Genomic DNA, 20394 nt, shown 5'->3' with positions numbered 1-20394 from the left:
TGTGGAATGGGTTTTCCATGAAGGTCTATCTGGGGTCCACAGACCTTAGTGGAAAAGCCATTCCACATTTCCCTTGCAACTTTGTCTCTGCTGCAATGCATTTCAAAGGCGTGGAGATCAGTTTCACTTTCTGCGACCCTATAGCCACTTCCTGCAGCTGTGTCCTTGCAGATAAAGGTTTGATGCTTTGAGCCAGCTTGTTTCTGCTGAATGGACCTGACCTGGTGAGTACTCTAACCTGGGAACCCGCAGCCAAAGGTGGATATTAGCCATTGCCAACCTGAGTAGACCTTGGAGGGTGGGGGGTGGGGAGAAGGCTTGCAATGCCGTTTCATTGTTTTCCCAGGCTCAGAGCGTTTTATAATTTTTTAAATTTCTGCTGTGACCCTTGCGCTTTTTCTTGGCGTTTTATTTTAAACATTGCATTGCCGAATCTCACTGTTCCCCCACCTTTCCGTTTTAAACAAAACGTTGCAAGAGCTTTAAGCAGGTTTGTGTTTTAGGTTTTAAAAAAACATCTTTAATTGTGTTTGTCTGTGTCCTTTATAAAGCTTATATCTCCGCTACCTCACATTACATGTTACGACATGCGGGGTCAGATCCGGCCCGCCTAACAAATGAGTTCGACCCCCGTGATTTAACCCAACAGAGAGGCCTGAGAGGAGCTTTGGCGGTAACAGGGCGGAGCCTGGTAGGGGCGGAATTCTAGCAGGAGTTCCTTTGGATATTAGGCCACACCCTTACAAGGCTCTTTTTTGTAAGCTCTCAGAAGATTGGCTACATCAGGGGTGTGTGGCCTAATATGCAAAGGAGCTCCTGCTAGAATTCCACCCCTGGAGCCTAGAATATAGAGGCGGAGCTTAGAAGCATGTTGTCCTGAGGGGCTCAGGGCTGGAACCTTCTGAACGTGGCGGGTGGGGTATGAGGAGAACCAATTACAAAAGATTTCAAGCAGGAAGTAATATAAGACCTTGATTCTGACACTTTGTGCTAAGATTTTAACCCTGCCCCTGGGAACTAGGGTTGCCAAGTCCAATTCAAGAAATATCTGGGGACTTTGGGGGTAGAGCCAGGAGACTTTGGGAGTGGAGACACTAGGGGTGGAGCCAATTTCAAGGCTGCAACACGCATAATTAAACTCCAAAGGGAGTTCTGGCCATCACATTTAAAGGGACGGCACACCTTTTCAATTCCTTCCTTCCATAGGAAATAATGAAGGATAGGGGCACCTTCTTTTGGGGCTCATAGAATTGGACTCCCTAGTCCAATCTTTTTGAAACTTGGGGGGTATTTTGGGGAGAGGCACTAGATGCTATACTAAAAATTTGGTGCCTCTACCCCAAAAAACAGCCCCCTCAGAGCCCCTGATACCCGCAGATCAATTCTCCATGATTTCCTATGGGAATAAATCTCTATAGAGAATCATGAGTTCCCAGCAGACATTTCCCTCCCCTCCCCCTCTTTCTGACGACCCTAAAGCGGGGGGAGGGCCTCCAAACCGGGGGATCCCCTGCCCTCACCTGGGGATTGGCAACCCTACTGGGAACTCTTAGAGGTTACAACTCTGAAATGCAGTGTCAAACTCTTGAGCTTTAGCTACTCTCTCCATAAAACTGGAGGAAAACAATCTAGGAAGAGACCCTACTTCATGGTGACCAGATTCAGGGTCTTTTCAGTGGTGGCCCCTGACCTTGAGTATGCCCTCTTGTCTTGAGGTGTGCCTGGCACCTACCTTACTTTCTTTTCAGTGCCAGGTCAAAACATATCTTTTAACTCTCGCTTTTAATGAGGGGGAGGGGGTTTATCTTACCGGCTTTTGTTTTTCACAGTCTGTTCCTGTTTCGTGAATAGCTTTTTATGCTGTTTGTGTTCAAAAGCTTGCTTTATTTTATTTTAATACTGTGACATTTTTTTCCCATCGCTAAACTTTCTCCAGCAGGAATCAGAAGAGGTGGCATAGAAATATCCTTTAAAAAAAAGAAGTCTTTGGCTTCATCCAATATTAGGTAACGTGACCCTATTTAGATCCCATTGGCGTTTTAATTAGGGCACCATTTAAATTAATCTCCAGCTTTGTTAATATAACAAATGGCATGTTTTTCATCTGCTCTCGGCCTTTTAAAGCACCAGTGGGAGCTGTCTGGTGTTTGAGACATCCGATGGATTACTGTTTTGTTTTCAAAAGAAACCAGTTGAAGGTTCCACTCTCCCAGAAGACGACATGACAGAGCGGTGTCCCGGTTAGACCGTTCGAACAGGGTCAGCTAGGCCAGGGATCCCCAACCACAAAATGGCTGCCGCGGGAGGCGGAGTTAGCCACAACGCCATTGCCGGTTCGCCACAGCTTCCCTCCAGTCACAGTGAAGATCCTTGTGCTGGGGTGGCGGCTGTTGCCCAAGCCACATGTTATAAAAAAAACCTGCGGAGCCAATCAAGTCTCCAATAGCCAATCAGAAGTCCTGGGTAAAAAACCCCACCCACCCACTGACTCCACCCACTTTCGAAAAAACACTTGTCAGGTGCCAGAAAAGGTGTCGGGAGACACCCCAATGGGGATCCTGGGGCTGGACCCAGGGTCGAATTCATATTTTGTAATGGAAACTTGCTGGTTGACTTTGGGCTATGCTAGGCGTGGCCAAACTTGCTTAACATAAGAGCCACGTAGAATAAATGTCAGGGGTTGGAGAGCCCCTGTTTAAGGGAAGGAAGGAGGCAGGGAGGGAGGGAGGGGGGAAGGAAGGAGGGAGGGAGAGGGGAAGAAGTGAGGGAGGGAGGGAGGGAGGGAGGAAGGAGGGAGGGAAGGAGGGAGGAAGGAGGGAGGGAGGGAAGAAGTGAGGGAGGGAGGAAGGAAGGAAGGAAGGAGGGAGGGAGGGAGGAAGGAAGGAGGGAGGGAGAGAGAGAGGGAGGGAAGAAGGAGGGGAGGAAGGCAGGGAGGGAAAAAGTGAGGGAGGGAAGGAAGAAGGAAGGAAGGAGGGAGGGAGGAAGGGAGGGAGGAAGGAGGGGAGGAAGACAGGGAGGAAGGAAGAAGGAAGGAAGGAAGGAAGGAAGGAAGGAAGGAAGGAAGGAGAGAGGGAGGGAAGGAAGGAAGGAAGGAGGGAGGAAGGAAGGAAGGAAGGTAAGTAGATGGGGAGGGAGAGGTGGAAAGAAAGCAACTTTAAATGCATTCTCCCAAGCCACTGGTTGGCTTGGCTTGAAGAAGTAGTTTAAAGACAGAAATGCCTTATTCAAGCCAGCTGACAGGGCAGTGGGGGCTTCGAGAGCCACACAATATGTGTGAAAGAGCCACATGTGGCTCACAAGCCACAGTTTGACCGCCGCTGGGCTAGGCCTTCTCCTGCAGCCTAACCTACCTTGCAGGGTTATTGTTGTGGGGATAAAATGGAGTACAGGAGAATGGTGTTAGAAGCCGCTTCAGGTCCCTGTAGGGGAGAAAAGCGGAATAATCATCATGTAAGTACAAAGATTCCAACTGACACCAGCTCCACCCACTATAATTGCATTTATTCAGATTTCAGCATTCGACGTAGGATGTAGCTGGCCTGAAATCTATCCTCCCCCCTCCCCACTTTAATTTTTAGCTCGATGAAGAATTCTGCAGAACCTGCAAACTTGCACACCGTTTTGCGTTCTTTTTCATTAGCCTCAATAATTGGAATCCTGCAGCTTTTGTTCCTAGACTCTGCGTAAGAATTGCTGTAGCCAATAAGAGCCAAATTCCCTTCCCCGAACTGCATAATCCCGGCACTGTGTTTGTGTATCCTGGCCCAGGGACTTGTGATACAACCAAACCCTGGAATGGATTTTTGCTCACTTGTTAGGATCTCCTCCAGCCTCCAGGTGTTGGCTGGAGATCTCTAGGGATTACAACTGATCTTCAGTTCTGCAGATCAGTTCTCTGGAGGAAATGGCTGCTTTGGAAAGTGGATTCTATGGCTTCATACTCTATTGAAAATATTGGATTTATACCCCAACCCTTCCCTCAGAATTTCAGAGCAGCTTACAATCTCCTTTCCCTTCCTCCCCCACAACAGACACCCTGTGAGGTGGGTGGGGCTGAGAGAGCTCTGACAGAAGCTGCCCTTTCAAGGACAGAGTCTCAAAGTGTCCTACAATCCCCTTTCCCTTCCTCCCCCACAACAGACACCCTGTGAGGTAGATGAAGATATTGGATTTATATCCCGCCCTCCACTCCGAAGAGTCTCAGAGCGGCTCACAATCTCCTTTACCTTCCTCCCCCACAACAGACACCCTGTGAGGTAGATGAAGATATTGGATTTATATCCCGCCCTCCACTCCGAAGAGTCTCAGAGCGGCTCACAATCTCCTTTACCTTCCTCCCCCACAACGGACACCCTGTGAGGTAGATGAAGATACTGGATTTATATCCCGCCCTCCACTCTGAAGAGTCTCAGAGCGGCTCACAATCTCCTTTCCCTTCCTCCCCCACAACAGACACCCTGTGAGGTAGATGAAGATATTGGATTTATATCCCGCCCTCCACTCCGAAGAGTCTCAGAGTGGCTCACAATCTCCTTTCCCTTCCTCCCCCACAACAGACACCCTGTGAGGTAGATGAAGATATTGGATTTATATCCCGCCCTCCACTCCGAAGAGTCTCAGAGCGGCTCACAATCTCCTTTCCCTTCCTCCCCCACAACAGACACCCTGTGAGGTAGATGAAGATATTGGATTTATATCCCGCCCTCCACTCCGAAGAGTCTCAGAGCAGCTCACAATCTCCTTTCCCTTCCTCCCCCACAACAGACACCCTGTGAGGTAGATGAAGATATTGGATTTATATCCCGCCCTCCACTCCGAAGAGTCTCAGAGCGGCTCACAATCTCCTTTCCCTTCCTCCCCCACAACAGACACCCTGTGAGGTGGGTGGGGCTGGAGAGGGCTCTCCCAGCAGCTGCCCTTTCAAGGTCAACTTCTGCCAGAGCTCTGGCTGACCCAAGGCCATTCCAGCTGCTGTGAGTGGAGGAGTGGGGAATCAAACCCGGTTCTCCCAGATAAGAGTCCGCACACTTCACCACCACACCAAGGAGTATGAGACCAGGGCAAGGCTAGGAGGAAGGATCGAAAATGCGACTGGCTCACGGTAACCGAGCAAACTTAATTGCAGAGCTGGGATTGGACTGCAGGTCTCATGCTGCAGCCCCTACTCTACGGTATCCTGGCTGTTCTGCTGCAACTACATCCAAGAAGAAGACTGGTGGAAATATAAAAAGAGAGTCCTGTTTCAGGAGAGGGTCCCAGATATCATAATGTCCAGGGGTGGAATTCTAGCAGGAGCTCCTTTGCATATTAGGCCACACACCCCTGTTGTAGCCAATCCTCCAAGAGCTTATTAAAAAGAGCCTTGTGATCTCTTGGAGGATTGGCTACATCAGGGGTGTGTGGCCTAATATGCAAAGCAGCTCCTGTAGAATTCCACCCCTGATAATGGCATCCCATGCAGCTGCAACCAGCTCAAGGCAATTCCAACACCATGGGGAGAAGAAGAAGAATTGCAGATTTATACCCCGCACTTCTCTCTGAATCATAGTCTCAGAGCGGCTTACAAACTCCTATATCTTCTCCCCCCACAACAGACACCCTGTGAGGCGGGTGGGGCTGAGAGGGCTCTCACAGCAGCTGCCCTTTCAAGGACAGAGTCTCAAAGCGACCTACAATCTCCTTTCCCTTCCTCCCCCACAACAGACACCCTGTAAAATGGGTGGGGCTGAGAGAGCTCTCCCAGAAGCTGCCCTTTCGACGACAGCTCTGCCAGAGCTATGGCTGACCCAAGGCCATTCCAGCAGGTGCAAGTGGAGGAGTGGGGAATCAAACCCAGTTCTCCTAGATAGGAGTCCGCACACTATACCACTACACCAAACTGGCTCTCAGAAGTCCCTCCTCGCTAGGGCTGCCAAGCTCCCGGGTGGGGTGGGGTTTCTCCCACCCTTGAGGTTCCCAACCTGCCAGCCCACAGCGTCTTGGCAGGGGGATCCCCTTCCAACATCGCCAGAGCAAAGAAATCACTCACAAATGACGTCATTGCACTGGCAACGTCACTCACTGGCCACTCTAGGAGCTTTCGGGGACATCCCATGGTTTTCCTGGATGCTTTAGCAACTTGGGAGGAAAACTATGGCACCATAGAGTGTTCCCTCCCAAATTGCTAGAGCAGGGGTGTCAAACCTGTGGCCTGGGGGCCGAATCAGGCCCCTGGGGGGCTCCCATCAGGCCCCCAAACAACCAGCTGTCACCTGCTTCCTTCCCCCTCTCTCTTGCTTCCTTCTGCAGAACAACTTGCTTTGCAAGGCTTGCTCAGTCGCACAGGAGCTACAGAGCAAAACTTCTGTTTTCTCCATTGGCTGAGGCTCCTCCCTTGGGGAGTAAAAAAAGGGAAGGCAGAGCTTGGTTTTTTCCTGGCTCTCTCGATCGCACAGCAGAGCTACTGAGCCAAGTCTCTCTCCCTTCTATCGGCTAAGGCTCCTCCTCCGTCCTCTGGGGAAGGAAGGAAAGAGCCAGAGCTTCCTTCGCCCATGGGAGAGATACAAAGAAAGCACCTTTAAGATCAACGAGGACTAACATTTTAAGCATGTTTTAATTTTTTTTATTAAAAAATATTTAATTGTGTATGTGTCCTTTATAAAGTTTATATCTCTGCTACCTAATCTTAAATGAGGTACACACACGGCCTGGCCTGACATGGCCCAGCCCAACTCAACATGGCTCGGCCTACCAAGGTCTCATTTATGTCAGATTCGGCCCTCATGAGCTCGACACCCCTGTGCTAGAGCATCTGGGAAAACCATAGAGTGTTCCCGCCAGCTCCTAGAGCGGCCTGAACATGACATTGCCGGTGCACAACGAGTCCCCCTGCTGGAGCCCACAGGGGACTTGGCAACCTCGCTCCAAACCACAGCCTCCTCAGGCTCCGCTCCTGAATCTCTAGGGTTGCCAAGTCCAATTCAAGAAATATCTGGGGACTTTGGGGGTGGAGCCAGGAGACTTTGGGGGTGGAGCCAAGAGACATTGGGGCGGAGCCAGGAGCAAGGGTGTGACAAGCATAATTGAACCCCAAGGGAGTTCTGGCCATCACATTTAAAGGGACAGCACACCTCTTTAAATGCCTTCCTTCCATAGGAAATAATGAAGGATAGGAGCACCTCCTTTTGAGGCTCATAGAATTGGACCCCCCGGTCCAAACTTTTTGAAACTTGGGGGGTATTTTGGGGAGAGGCACTAGATGCTGTACTGAAAATTTGGTGCCTCTACCCCAAAAAACAGCCCCCCCCCAGAGCCCCAGATACCCACAGATCAATTCTCCATGATTTTCTATGGGAATACATCTCCCTAGGGAATAATAGAGTTCCCAGTAGACATTTCCCCCCCTCCCCCCGCTTTCTGACGACCCTGAAGCGGGGGGAGGGTCTCCAAACCGGGGGATCCCCTGCCCCCACCTGGGGATTGGCAACCCTATGAATCTCCCAGGTATTTCCCAACCCAGAGTTGGCATCCCTACATTCTGCAGATCTGAGCCCAGACGCCAAGACAAGATCAGGGCCTTAGCAGCTCTAAAGGCGCTGCATCCCTTTCCCCAGCGCTTCAGCTCACCAACAATTATCGGCATGTAGCCCTGCTAAATATATCCCTGGCTGCCGACACCCAGGAGCATTGTCAAGAGCTCAAGAAGAAAGAGTTGGAGAACTTTGGGAAATATGCGCCCGCTTTCCACACACCTTCACGGGGTAAATGAATAGCTGAGGGTTTAGGCGCGGCGTTAAGACCTTCATTCAAACGCCCTCTGAAAAGCAAAAAGTGGGCAAAGCTCAGCTTTCACGCCACCTGATCAACCTTCTGCCAGGGCAAGCGTTCCCACGTTCCTGAGACAAGAAGATCTCGGGAGAGATTGAATTGCTCACCTGTTTTCTTTGCATTGCTCTTTTCATACATCGCGAGCGAAAGGGCCAGAGAGACGACCGTTGGCTCCCCGATTAGGTTACAGTACAAAGCCAGAGTCGGACAAGGAAGCTAAGAATACTGATGGCTTCTTGTAAGTTTAGGGCTTAGGAAAGGAGGAACAGAAGAAACGGGACTCCTTCAAGTGCGAACAGCACAAGCAAGGCGATTTGAAGAAGAAGAAGACATTGGATTTATATTCCGCCCTCCACTCAAGAGTCTCAGAGCGGCTCACAATCTCCTTTATCTCCCTCCCCCACAACAGACACCCTGTGAGGTGGGTGGGGCTGAGAGGACTCTAACAGCAGCTGCCCTTTCAAGGACAACCTCTGCCAGAGCTATGGCTGACCCAAGGCCATGCCAGCAGGTGCAAGTGGAGGAGTGGGGAATCAAACCTGGTTCTCCCAGATAAGAGTCCACACACTTAACCACTACACCAAACTAGGGATGCCAACTCTGGGTTGGGAAATACCTGGGAGATTCATAGGGTTGCCAATCCCCAGGTGGGGGATACAAGGGAAAGTCCAGTGCAGAACAAATGGGAGGTTTTTATGCACCCCCTGCATTTGTCATTTGGAGCAGTGGTCCCCAACCAGGGACAAGTTTTGTGGAAGACATTCCCCCCCCCCCCCACTCCTCCCCATGCAGCTGCTGAAATGGCCTTGGGTCAGCCATAGCTCTGGCAGAAGTTGTCCTTGAAAGGGCAGCTGCTGTGAGAGCCCTCTCAGCCCCACCCACCTCACAGGGTGTCTGTTGTGGGGGAGGAAGGGAAAGGAGATTGTAGGCCGCTCTGAGACTCTGTCCTTGAAAGGGCAGCTGCTGTGAGAGCCCTCTCCAGCCCCACCCACCTCACAGGGTGTCTGTTGTGGGGGAGGAAGGGAAAGGAGATTGTAGGCCGCTCTGAGACTCTGTCCTTGAAAGGGCAGCTTCTGTCAGAGCTCTCTCAGTCCCACCTACCTCACAGGGTGCCTCTTGCTGGGGAGGAAGATAAAGGAGATTGTGAGCCACTCTGAGATTTGGAGTTCAGGGCAGGATATAAATTCGATGTGTTATTATTATTATTACATTGTAATATATAATGAAATAATTATACAACTCACGGCCCGATTGTTAACAGGCCATGGACTGGGACCAGTCCACGGGCCCGGGGATTGGGGACCCCTGATTTGGAGAAACATAAAATGAAGTCGGGCCACATGGAGAATACCTTCCAGCCCTCACATATGAGAATTGGTTCCTGAGACTCTGAGATTCAGAGTATAGGGCGGGATATAAATCCAATATCTTTTTCTTCTGTCTGCCAAACTAGGCAATCAACAAACAAAGGAGACTTGGGGTAATTACGGGGCTGTAAAATACAAGAAAAGCCCCAGGGTAACATCAGACTTAAATCCTTTACAACACTTAAAAGTATTAAACATGTATAAGTGAGAATATGTGAAATAGCAAAGCCCACTATAACAAGGGAAATTCTACTTATTCTAGAGCCAGTTTGGTGTAGTGGTTAAGTGTGTGGACTCTTATCTGGGAGAACCGGGTTTGATTCCCAACTCCTCCACTTGCACCTGCTGGCATGGCCTTGGGTCAGCCATAGCTCTGACAGAGGTTGTCCTTGAAAGGGCAGTTGCTGTGAGAGCCCTCTCAGCCCCACCCACCTCGCAGGGAGTCTGTTGTGGGGGAGGAAGGGAAAAGAGATTGTAGGCCACTCTGAGACTGTGTCCTTGAAAGGGCAGCTGCTGTGAGAGCCCTCTCAGCCCCACCCACCTCACAGGATGTCTGTTGTGGGGGAGGAAGGGAAAGGAGATTGTAGGCCGCTCTGAGACTCTGTCCTTGAAAGGGCAGCTGCTGTGAGAGCCCTCTCAGCCCCACCCACCTCGCAGGGTGTCTGTTGTGGGGGAGGAAGGTAAAGGAGATTGTGAGCCGCTCTGAGACTCTTCGGAGTGGAGGGCGGTATATAAATCCAATATCTTCTTCTACTTACAAATAATACGACCAAGTAATACAATATAACACAGAGCAAGAATCAATGCAAAAGCAGGGTGCTCTTGAGAAGAAGAAGAAGAAGAAGAAGAAGAAGAAGAAGAAGAAGAAGAAGAAGAAGAAGAAGAAGAAGAAGATGATATTGGATTTATATCCCGCCCTCCACTCCAAAGAGTCTCAGAGCGGCTCACAATCTCCTTTACCTTCCTCCCCCACAACAGACACCCTGTGAGGTGGGTGGGGCTGGAGAGGGCTCTCACAGCAGCTGCCCTTTCAAGGACAACCTCTGCCAGAGCTATGGCTGACCCAAGGCCATTCCAGCAGGTGCAAGTGGAGGAGTGGAGAATCAAACCCGGTTCTCCCAGATAAGAGTCCGAACACTTAACCACTACACCAAAATGGTGTAAATATCAAGCCAGTCCAAAAATGTGGCTCAGCCAACAATGCTCTTCTCTGACCATTTGAGACTTGACCACTTAAAGAAGCAAAGCTGTACCGGTGATCGATAATACCCGGTTTCGGATAGCCTTAAACTTCAGGTCGCATAAATCACAGAGCAACGTCCCCGTTCCTGAAATACATTCCAAAAAAGGGGGGGGGAGGGAATGTATTCTAGCTCTTGGGATGTCTATTGCCTTCCTCTGGATTGAAATATGATCCTTCTATTCCTAGGCTCAGCACCCTACAGCCCAAGGCAAAGCTAACTTCTGGCTCCCCCCACCCCGCCTCGCACCGATAATGTCACCGAGCCACATTTGGGGCACCCAATTTGGCACCCCCCAGAAGGCTGGCACCCTAGGTGACCACCCAGTTTGCCGAGTGGCAGGCAGCCAAGGACGCCCTCGCGAGGAGAACCACCTGGAACCTACGGAAGCTCATAGAGGCAGAAGCTGAGGAGCCAGCCGCCCACGCCCAGCTGGTATTTCAAGGGTGGAAGGGCCGCCGCTCCTGACAGCCCTTCCTTCAGGGGATCCTCACTCCCCCATGGCTTCCCCCTCCCCGCAGAGATCCTCCAGGGCAGGCTCAATCTGGGGATCAGGGCAGAGAAAGAAAAGCCCCTCCACGAAGGCAGGGTCAGCCTGTCTGGCAACCGACAAAAAAGAAAATACAAAAATTGAACTGTGATATAAAGGCTACCATACTTTTACGTAATCATTTTCAATAATAGACAAAAAAAACAATTTTCCGCAGAGCTCATTGTTAGTTAAACACACAGCATGAAAAGAGTAAGACGGTCTCACGAGGTCTCGTTGCTGCATCGCTGCCATCTTGAGAGCGTTATGCCAACTTTAGAAATGATGGCTTTATTCCGGATGCAAGGAAAAAATGATTGGCAGCTCCACGTAGCGAAGGAAAAAGTTACTTGCCGCAATGGGTGAGTCCTATGAGTACACGTTCCCTGTAACAATGAAGTGAATAATTTGGGGATAAAGTTTTGAATTCGTCCCAGGGTCTTTCAAACGCACCACATTAATGTAATACATTTTATCAGAGCATCGTGATCTGTATCTTTAAGGTGGTTCCTTCATGAAGGGTGGTTTGGCCAGCAATAAAATGGAAGGCTTGACTCAAGTTTTTAAAAAAAGAGATACTGGCTTCCTCCTTCACTTCATGCAGCTTCACACGAAGAAGAAATTAATAATTAAAGAGCCAGTTTGGTGTAGTGGTTAAGTGTGCGGACTCTTATCTGGGAGAACCGGGTTTGATTCCCCACTCCTCCACTTGCAGCTGCTGGCATGGCCTTGGGTCAGCCATAGCTCTGGCAGAGGTTGTCCTTGAAAGGGCAGCTGCTGGGAGAGCCCTCTCCAGCCCCACCCACGTCACAGGGTGTCTGCTGTGGGGGAGGAAGGGAAAGGAGATTGTAGGCCGCTCTGAGACTCTGTCCTTGAAAGGGCAGCTGCTGTGAGAGCCTTCTCAGCCCCACCCACCTCACAGGGTGTCTGTTGTGGGGGAGGAAGGGAAAGGAGATTGTAGGCCGCTCTGAGACTCTGTCCTTGAAAGGGCAGCTGCTGTGAGAGCCTTCTCAGCCCCACCCACCTCACAGGGTGTTTGTTGTGGGGGAGGAAGGGAAAGGAGATTGTGAGCCTCTTCGGAGTGGAGGGCGGGATATAAATCCAATATCTTCATCTACCTCACAGGGTGTCTGTTGTGGGGGAGGAAGGGAAAGGAGATTGTGAGCCGCTCTGAGACTCTTCAGAGTGGAGGGCGGGATATAAATCCAATATCTTCATCTACCTCACAGGGTGTCTGTTGTGGGGGAGGAAGGGAAAGGAGATTGTGAGCCGCTCTGAGACTCTTCGGAGTGGAGGGCGGGATATAAATCCAATATCTTCTTCTTAATACTGAAGAAGTGGAAACACGAAACGCGTCTGTTATTACTATTTTCATGCTGTATGTTTAATTAACAATGAGCTCTGTGGAAAATTAGGGTCTGTGGAAAATTGTTTTTATTGCCTGTTATTGAAAATTATAAGGGAAAGTATAGCAGCCTCTATATCAATATATTTTTGTATTTTTGGAATGTATCCAAAATATGATCCCATAATGGTTTTTTGCTCATGTCTGGCAACCTAAAAAGGTAAAGGTAGTCCCCTGTGCAAGCACCAGTCGTTTTTGACTCTGGGGTGACGTTGCTTTCACAGCGTTTTCATGGCAGACTTTTTATGGGGTGGTTTGCCATTGCCTTCCCCAGTCATCTACACTTTCCCCCCAGCAAGCTGGGGACTCATTTGACCGACCTCGGAAGGATGGAAGGCTGAGTCAACCTAGAGCCGGCTACCCGAAACCCAGCTTCTGCTGAAATTGAACTCAGGTCGCGAGCAGAGGGCTCTGACTGAAGTACTGCAGCTTTAATACCCTCAAGGCTAACTTCTGACACACACACCCCGCACTGATAACATCACCCAGTCACATGGGGAGCACCCAACTCAGCTCCCCCAGAAGGCGGGCGCCCTAGGCAAGGACTGGCCCTGACCACAAGCCGGTCTATTCGCCATCCTACCCACCCTGGAGAAATCTACACCACCCTAAGAGTGGAAAACGCAAACTCATTCTCTGGAATACTCCATCTTCCCAATCAACCGTTTGCAAAAGTCTACGGGGAGCCATGGAGAGCTCTGCTTTCAGAGAGGCCCACAGAGACGCTTCATTAACCCAATTAAGCAGGTGGCTAGAGAGGGGTCTCTCGATGATCGTTTACACCTTGCTAATGAAGTATGTGACGGCTCATCTCTCCCGAACAAGGAGCACTCAAGACATGCCCCCAGCGCAGGGAAAGGGGGGGATTAATTAAGGGCAGAGAAGAGGAAGAGGAGGAGATGAGATTATCACCAGGGGACGATTGGACACTGGGCAACTGTAACCTGGCTGATTAGTCATTTAGCTCTCTTTTCAAGGAAGCGATGGGTGAGAGACGGCAAGTTGCAAGGCGAGGAGACCTTGCCGGCTGGAAAACAAATGGCCTTCGGGTAACAGAATGTGTGAAATGTAACCAGGATCTTATCTTATCAGATATTTTAGCTGATTGACAGATATTCCTATCCCAGCTCAGTGCCAGAGAACACAGCATATGATATTATTAAGCAAAATTATATACATACTAGCAGTAAAGCCCATTGTAGAAAGAAATACAACAGACCCTGGAAAAATACTGGGAGGGGTGATGAATGTGTAGGTGACAGGAAAGAAAGAAGATAGACAAACAGAATGAGACAGAGACAAGAGAGAGAGAGAGAGAAAGAGAGAGAGAGAGAGAGAGAGAACGTTAGGAAAAAATGGGGGGGAGAGCAACAAAGAAAAAGGAAAGAAAAGAAGGTAGACAGACAGAATGAAATAAAAAGACAAAAAATTAGAGATACAGAGAAAGAATGAGAGAAAGAACAGAAGGCAGAGGTAAAAAAGGGGGAGAAAGGAGTGAGAGAAAGAAAAGTGAGAAGAAAGAAGACAGAATGAAATAAAAAGACAGAAAGAGAGAGACAAAGAAAGCATGAGAGAAAGAACAGAAGGCAGAGGTAAAAAAGAGAGGGAGAAAGGAGAGAAAGAAAAGTTAGAAGAAAGAAGACAGAATGAAAGAAAAAGACAAAAAGAGAGAGACAAAGAAAGAATAAGAGAAAGAACAAAAGGCAGAGGTAAAAAGAGGGGGAGAAAGGAGTGAAAGAAAGAAAAGTGAGGAAAGAAGACAAAATGAAATAAAAAGACAGAAAGAGAAAGAAAAAGAAAGAATTAGAGAAAGCACAGAAGGCAGAGGTAAAAAAGAGGGGGAGAAAGGAGTGAGAGAAAGAAAAGTGAGAGGAAAGAAGACAGAATGAAAGAAAAAGACAGAAAGAGAGAGACAAGGAAAGAATGTGAGAAAAAACAGAAGGCAGAGGTAAAAAAAGAGGGGGAGAAAGGCATGAGAGAAAGAAAAGTGAGAGGAAAGAAGGCAGAATGAAAGAAAAAGACAGAAAGAATGAGAGAAAGAACAGAAGACAGAGGTAAAAAAGAGGGGGAGAAAGGAGTGAGAGAAAGAAAAATGGGAGGAAAGAAGACAGAATGAAAGAAAAAGACAGAAAGAGAGAGACAAAGAAAGAATGAGAGAAAGAACAGAAGGCAGAGGTAAAAAAGAGGGGGAGAAAGGAGTGAGAGAAAGAAAAGTGAGAGGAAAGAAGACAGAATGAAAGAAAAAGACAGAAAGAGAGAGGCAAAGAAAGAATGAGAGAAAGAACAGAAGGCAGAGGTAAAAAAAGAGGGGTAGAAAGGAGTGAGAGAAAGAAAAGTGAGAGGAAAGAAGACAGAATGAAAGAAAAAGACAAAGTTAGACAAAGAAAGAATGAGGGAAAGGAAGGAAGGGAGACAGGGAGACAGAAAATGACAGGAAGACAGACTGACAGGCGGACAGGAAGGTAGGCAGCCATTATGGTGCGGTCTCATTTGGAGTACTGTATGCAATTCTGGTCACTGCACCTCAAGAAGGATATTATAGCATTGGAAAAAGTGCAGAAAGGCGCAACTAGAATATTTAACGGGTTGGAATCCTTTCCCTATGAAGAAAGGTTAAAACGCTTGGGGCTCTTTAGCGTGGAGAAACGTTGACTATGGGGTGACATGATAGAGGTTTACAAGATAATGCATGGGATGGAGAAAGTAGAGAAAGAAGTACTTTTCTCCCTTTCTCACAATGCAAGAACTCGTGGGCATTCGATGAAATTGCTGAGCAGTCAGGTTAAAACGGATAAAAGAAAGTACTTCTTTACCCAAAGGGTGATTAACTTGTGGAATTCACTGCCACAGGAGGTGGCGGCAGCGGCTACAAGCATAGCCAGCTTCAAGAGGAGGTTAGATTAAAAAAATGGAGCAGAGGTCCATCAGTGGCTATTAACCACAGCACATTATTGGGACTGTCTGGGACAGTGGTGCTCTGTATTCTTGGTGCTTGGGGGGGCAAAGTGGAAGGGCTTCTAGCCCCACTTGTGAACCTCCTTTCTTTTTTGGCCACTGTGTGACACAGAGTGTTGGACTGGATGGGCCATTGGCCTGATCCAACATGGCTTCTCTTATGTTCTTATGTGTGACACAGAGTGTTGGACTGGATGGTCCACTGGCCTGATCCAACATGGCTTCTCTTATGTTCTTATGTGACAGAGTGTTGGACTGAATGGGCCATTGGCCTGATCCAACATGGCTTCTCTTATGTGACACAGAGTGTTGGACTGGATGGGCCACTGGCCTGATCCAACAGGGCTTCTCTTATGTTCTTCTGTGACACAGAATGTTGGACTGGATGGGCCATTGGCCTGATCCAACAGGGCTTCTCTTATGTTCTTCTGTGACACAGAGTGTTGGACTGAATGGGCCACTGGCCTGATCCAACAGGGCTTCTCTTATGTTCTTATGTGACACAGAGTGTTGGACTGGATGGGCCACTGGCCTGATCCAACAGGGCTTCTCTTATGTTCTTCTGTGACACAGAGTGTTGGACTGGATGGGCCATTGGTCTGATCCAACATGGCTTCTCTTACGTTCTTAGGACAGAATGGAGTCCATTCCAACCTATGGAGCCATCCTATGAGCCAAGACAAAAATGTGTGAGCCAGAGGCTAAAAAACTGTGAGCTCACACTAACTCAACTTAGAGGGAACCCTGCTTCTGGCTATACCACACACAATGCCACACGATACTCTTCATAGCCCAGTATTCTACCCCGCTGGGTTTAAATACTGTGGTTTTCATATTGGGAGAATCTGAGTTCCCTCGGGTAGGGAAAATGAATGCAGTGGCTAGAACCCTGGACTAGGATCAGGGAGACTTGAGTTCAGATCCCCACAGTCTCAAAGTTCGCAGGGTCAGCCTCTTTCCACATATTCGTACATGCTTGTATATTGAAAATTCCATTTTTGGATATGGGTATGGTTCTTTGGTTCTATATTGTAGAGATGGACTTTGGATCATGCCTCTTTGACAAGGACGTAAAGAGAAATGGATATTAAGTCGGCAATACCATCAGAGGCCCTTAGCTGCAGGTCCATACCATCACTGGAATGAGAAATTCAGAGAATCATAGAGTTGGAAGGGACTTCTTGGGTGATCTAGTCCAACCCCCTGCACAATGCAGGAAACTCACAAACACCTCCCCCTAAATTCACAGGATCTTCATTGCTGTCAGATGGCCATCTAGCCTCTGTTTAAAAACCTCCAAGGAAGGAGAGCCCACCACCTCCCGAGGAAGCCTGTTCCACTGAGGAACTGCTCTAAACTCACAAACCCCTCCCCCTAAATTCACAGGATCTTCATCGCTGTCAGATGGCCTTCTAGCCTCTGTTTAAAAACCTCCAAGGAAGGAGAGCCCACCACCTCCTGAGGAAGACTGTTCCACTGAGGAATTGCTCTAACGGTCAAGAAGTTCTTCCTAATGCTGAGCAGGAAACTCTTTTGATTTAATTTCAACCCATTGACTCTGGTCCTACCTTCTGGGGCCACAGAAAACAATTCCACCCCATCCTCTAGACGACAGCCCTTCAAGTACTTGGTGACCCTATCATCTCTCAGCCGCCTCCTCTCCAGGCTAAACATGCCCAGCTCCTTCAACCTTTCCTCATAGGACTTGGTCTCCAGACCCCTCACCATCTTTGTCGCCCTCCTCTGGACCCGTTCCAGCTTGTCTATATCCTTCGTAAAATGTGGTGTCCAAAACTGAACACAATACTCCAGGTGAGGTCTTAGCAGAGTAGAGTAAAGCGATACCATCACATCACGTGCTATGGACACTAGACTTCTGTTGATACAGCCCAAAATTGCATTTGCCTTTTTAGCCACCGCATCACACTGTTGACTCATGTTCAGCGTATGATCCACTAAGACCCCTAGATCCTTTTCACACATACTACTGCTAAGACAAGTCTCCCCCATCCTATAACTATGCATTGGATTTTTCCTACCTAAATGCAGAACTGTACATTTATCCCTGTTAAAATTCATTTTATTGATTTTAGCCCAGTTTTCCAGCCTGTCAAGGTCATCCTGTATCCTGTTTCTGTCTTCTTCTGCGTTTGCAACCCCTCCCAATGTAGTATCATCTGCAAATTTAATAAGCATTCCCTCTATTCCTTCATCCAAATCATTGATAAAGATGTCGAACAAAACAGGCCCCATATTGATAAGATACAACGTCATATGGATGAAAACACCTTGATTCATCTCACAAGCAATGTTCTCTCTAAGCTGTGGAGTCCCGTGAGCAAAAATTTTACTTTGTGAGCTGCTGGCATTAAAACTGTGAGCTACTGCATAAATTAAAGTGCTCTGGGGCCATTTTTTTTTCTGAGCTGAGTCAAAAGTGTGTGAGCTGGAGGCTAAACAATTGTGAGCTAGCTCACATCAACTCAGCTTAGAGGGAACCCTGCTCACAAGCAATGTCCCCTCTAAGTTGTGGAGTCTTGTGAGCAAAAATTCTATTTTGTGAGCTACTGGCACTAAAGTCGTGAGGGGAGGGATGGTGGCTCAGTGGTAGAGCATCTACTTGGGAAGCAGAAGGTCCCAGGTTCAATCCCCGGCATCTCCAGCTAAAAAGGGTCCAGGCAAATAGGCGTGAAAAACCTCCGCTTGAGACCCTGGAGAGCAGGGGAGGGACGGTGGCTCAGTGGTAGAGCATCTGTTTGGTAAGCAGAAGGTCCCAGGTTCAATCCCCGGCATCTCCAACTAAAAAGGGTCCAAGCAGGTAGGCGTGAAAAACCTCAGCTTGAGACCCTGGAGAGCAGGGGAGGGACGGTGGCTCAGTGGAAGAGCATCTGCTTGGTGAGCAGAAGGTCCCAGGTTGAATCTCCAGCATCTCCAGCTAAAAAGGGTCCAGGCAAATAGGTGTGAAAAACCTCAGCTTGAGACCCTGGAGAGCCACTGCCAGTCTGAGTAGACAAGACTGACTTTGATGGACCGAGCGTCAGATTCAGAATAAGGCAGTTTCATATGTTCATATGTACTGCATAACTTAGTGTGCTCTGGGGCCCTTTTTCCTGAGCTGAGACAAAAAGGTGTGAGCTGGAGGCTAAAAAACCATAAGCTAGCTCACACTGACTCAGCTTAGAGGGAACACTGCTCACAAGCACTTTCCGAGAAGAGCGTAGGAGCCGAAAAAAAGGACCTACCTATCCCCGAAGTGGAAGTAATTATGCACGTTGGCTGGTTCCAGACCAGCAGCTTGGGGGACATGGGAGGTGTTTTGAAACCAGCCAGCTCAAAAAGAAGTGGCCAAATCCCCTCCACACGTTTCAGCATAAGGCATCTCTATACCGCCAATGGGGCATCTTGGTGCAGTCAGACAGCTGTCGGGTACCATTTCCTTGGTGTGGTTTGGGGTTTTTTTCCGTACATTTTTAGTGGTCATGCGCACATACACTCATGCACACGTGTGCCAGTTTGGTGTAGTGGTGAAGTGTGAGGACTCTTATCTGGGAGAACCGGGTTTGATTCCCCACTCCTCCACTTGCACCTGCTAGTATGGCCTTGGGTCAGCCATCATTCTCACAGAGTTGTCCTTGAAAAGGCAGCTGCTGTAAGAGCTCTCAGCCCCACCTACCTCACAGGGTGTATGTTGTGCGGAGGGGGGGGGGAGTTAAAGGACATTGTGAGCTGCTCTGAGACTATGAGATTCAGAGTATAGGGTGGGATATATCTTCTTCTTCTTCTTCTTTGTCATGTGCTGCAGAACTCTTTCACTGTAAGTAAATGGAGAGCCCGTTTGGTGTAGTGGTCAAGTGTGAGGACTCTTATCTGGGAGAACCGCGTTTGATTCCCCACTCCTCCACTTGCAGCTGCTGGGATGGCCTTGGGTCAGCCCTGTATGGCCAAGGACCTGCTTACCCTAGGGACCGTCTCTCCCCACACGTTCCCCAGAAAGCACTTAGATCTGGATCCCAAAACCTACTAGAAGAAGAAGATTGGATTTATATCCCGCCCTCCACTCCGAAGAGTCTCAGAGCGGCTCACAATCTCTTTTTCCTTCCTCCCCCACAACAGACACCCTGTGAGGTGGGTGCGGCTGGAGAGGGCTCTCACAGCAGCTGCCCTTTCAAGGACAACCTCTGCCAGAGCTATGGCTGACCCAAGGCCATTCCAGCAGGCGCAAGTGGAGGAGTGGGGAATCAAACCCGGTTCTCCCAGATAAGAGTCTGCACACTTAACCACTACACCAAACTGGCTCTCCTGGATCTCTAGTGATCCCTGGGCCGAGGGAGGTGAGACGAAAATCTACCAGAGAGAGGGCCTTCTCGGTAGCAGCCCCCTACTGGTGGAACCAGCTACCGGAGGAAATGAGGGCCTTGCAGGACCTCACCCGGTTCCACAAGGCCTGTAAAACCGCACTCTTCCAGTTAGCCTTTAACTGATCTAGAGTTACCGTCATTGTGGGAGAAACTGTAGGAATACTGACGCCATCAGAAGCGATACAACTACATATGGTATCAGCCCCAGATTGTTTTAAAGTTTGTTGTAAGGACTGAATTTTAAATTGTCGTATTAATGTTGTGCAATTTTTAAATTGATTGTTTTCATTTTATTGTTGTGAGCCGCCCTGAGCCTGCTCCGGCGGGGAGGGCGGGATACAAATCAAAGCAAATAAGTAAATAAATAGTTCTCATAGGAGTTGTCCTTGAATGCACAGCTGCTGCAACAGCTCTCTCAGCCCCACCTACCTCACAGGGTGTCTGTTGTGGGGGGAGAAGATAAAAGGAGATTGTGAGACTCTGAGATTCAGAGCATAGGGCAGGTTATCAATCCAATATCATATCTTCTTCTTTCTTTTCCTTCCTTCCTTCCTTCCTTCCTTCCTGCCTGCCTGTCTGCCACTTTGGTGTAGTGGTTAAGTGTCCAGACTCATATGGGAGAACCGGGTTTGATTCCCCCCTCCTCCACTTGCAGCTGCTGGAATGGCCTTGGGTCAGCCATAGCTCTTGCAGGAGTTGTCCTTGAAAGGGCAGCTTCTGTCAGAGCTCTGTC

This window comes from Heteronotia binoei, chromosome 21 (genome assembly GCF_032191835.1).
Source record: "Heteronotia binoei isolate CCM8104 ecotype False Entrance Well chromosome 21, APGP_CSIRO_Hbin_v1, whole genome shotgun sequence".
NCBI classification, from domain to species: domain Eukaryota; kingdom Metazoa; phylum Chordata; class Lepidosauria; order Squamata; family Gekkonidae; genus Heteronotia; species Heteronotia binoei.
The sequence above is the reverse complement of the archived record's forward strand: the minus strand, read 5'-3'. Positions refer to the sequence as shown.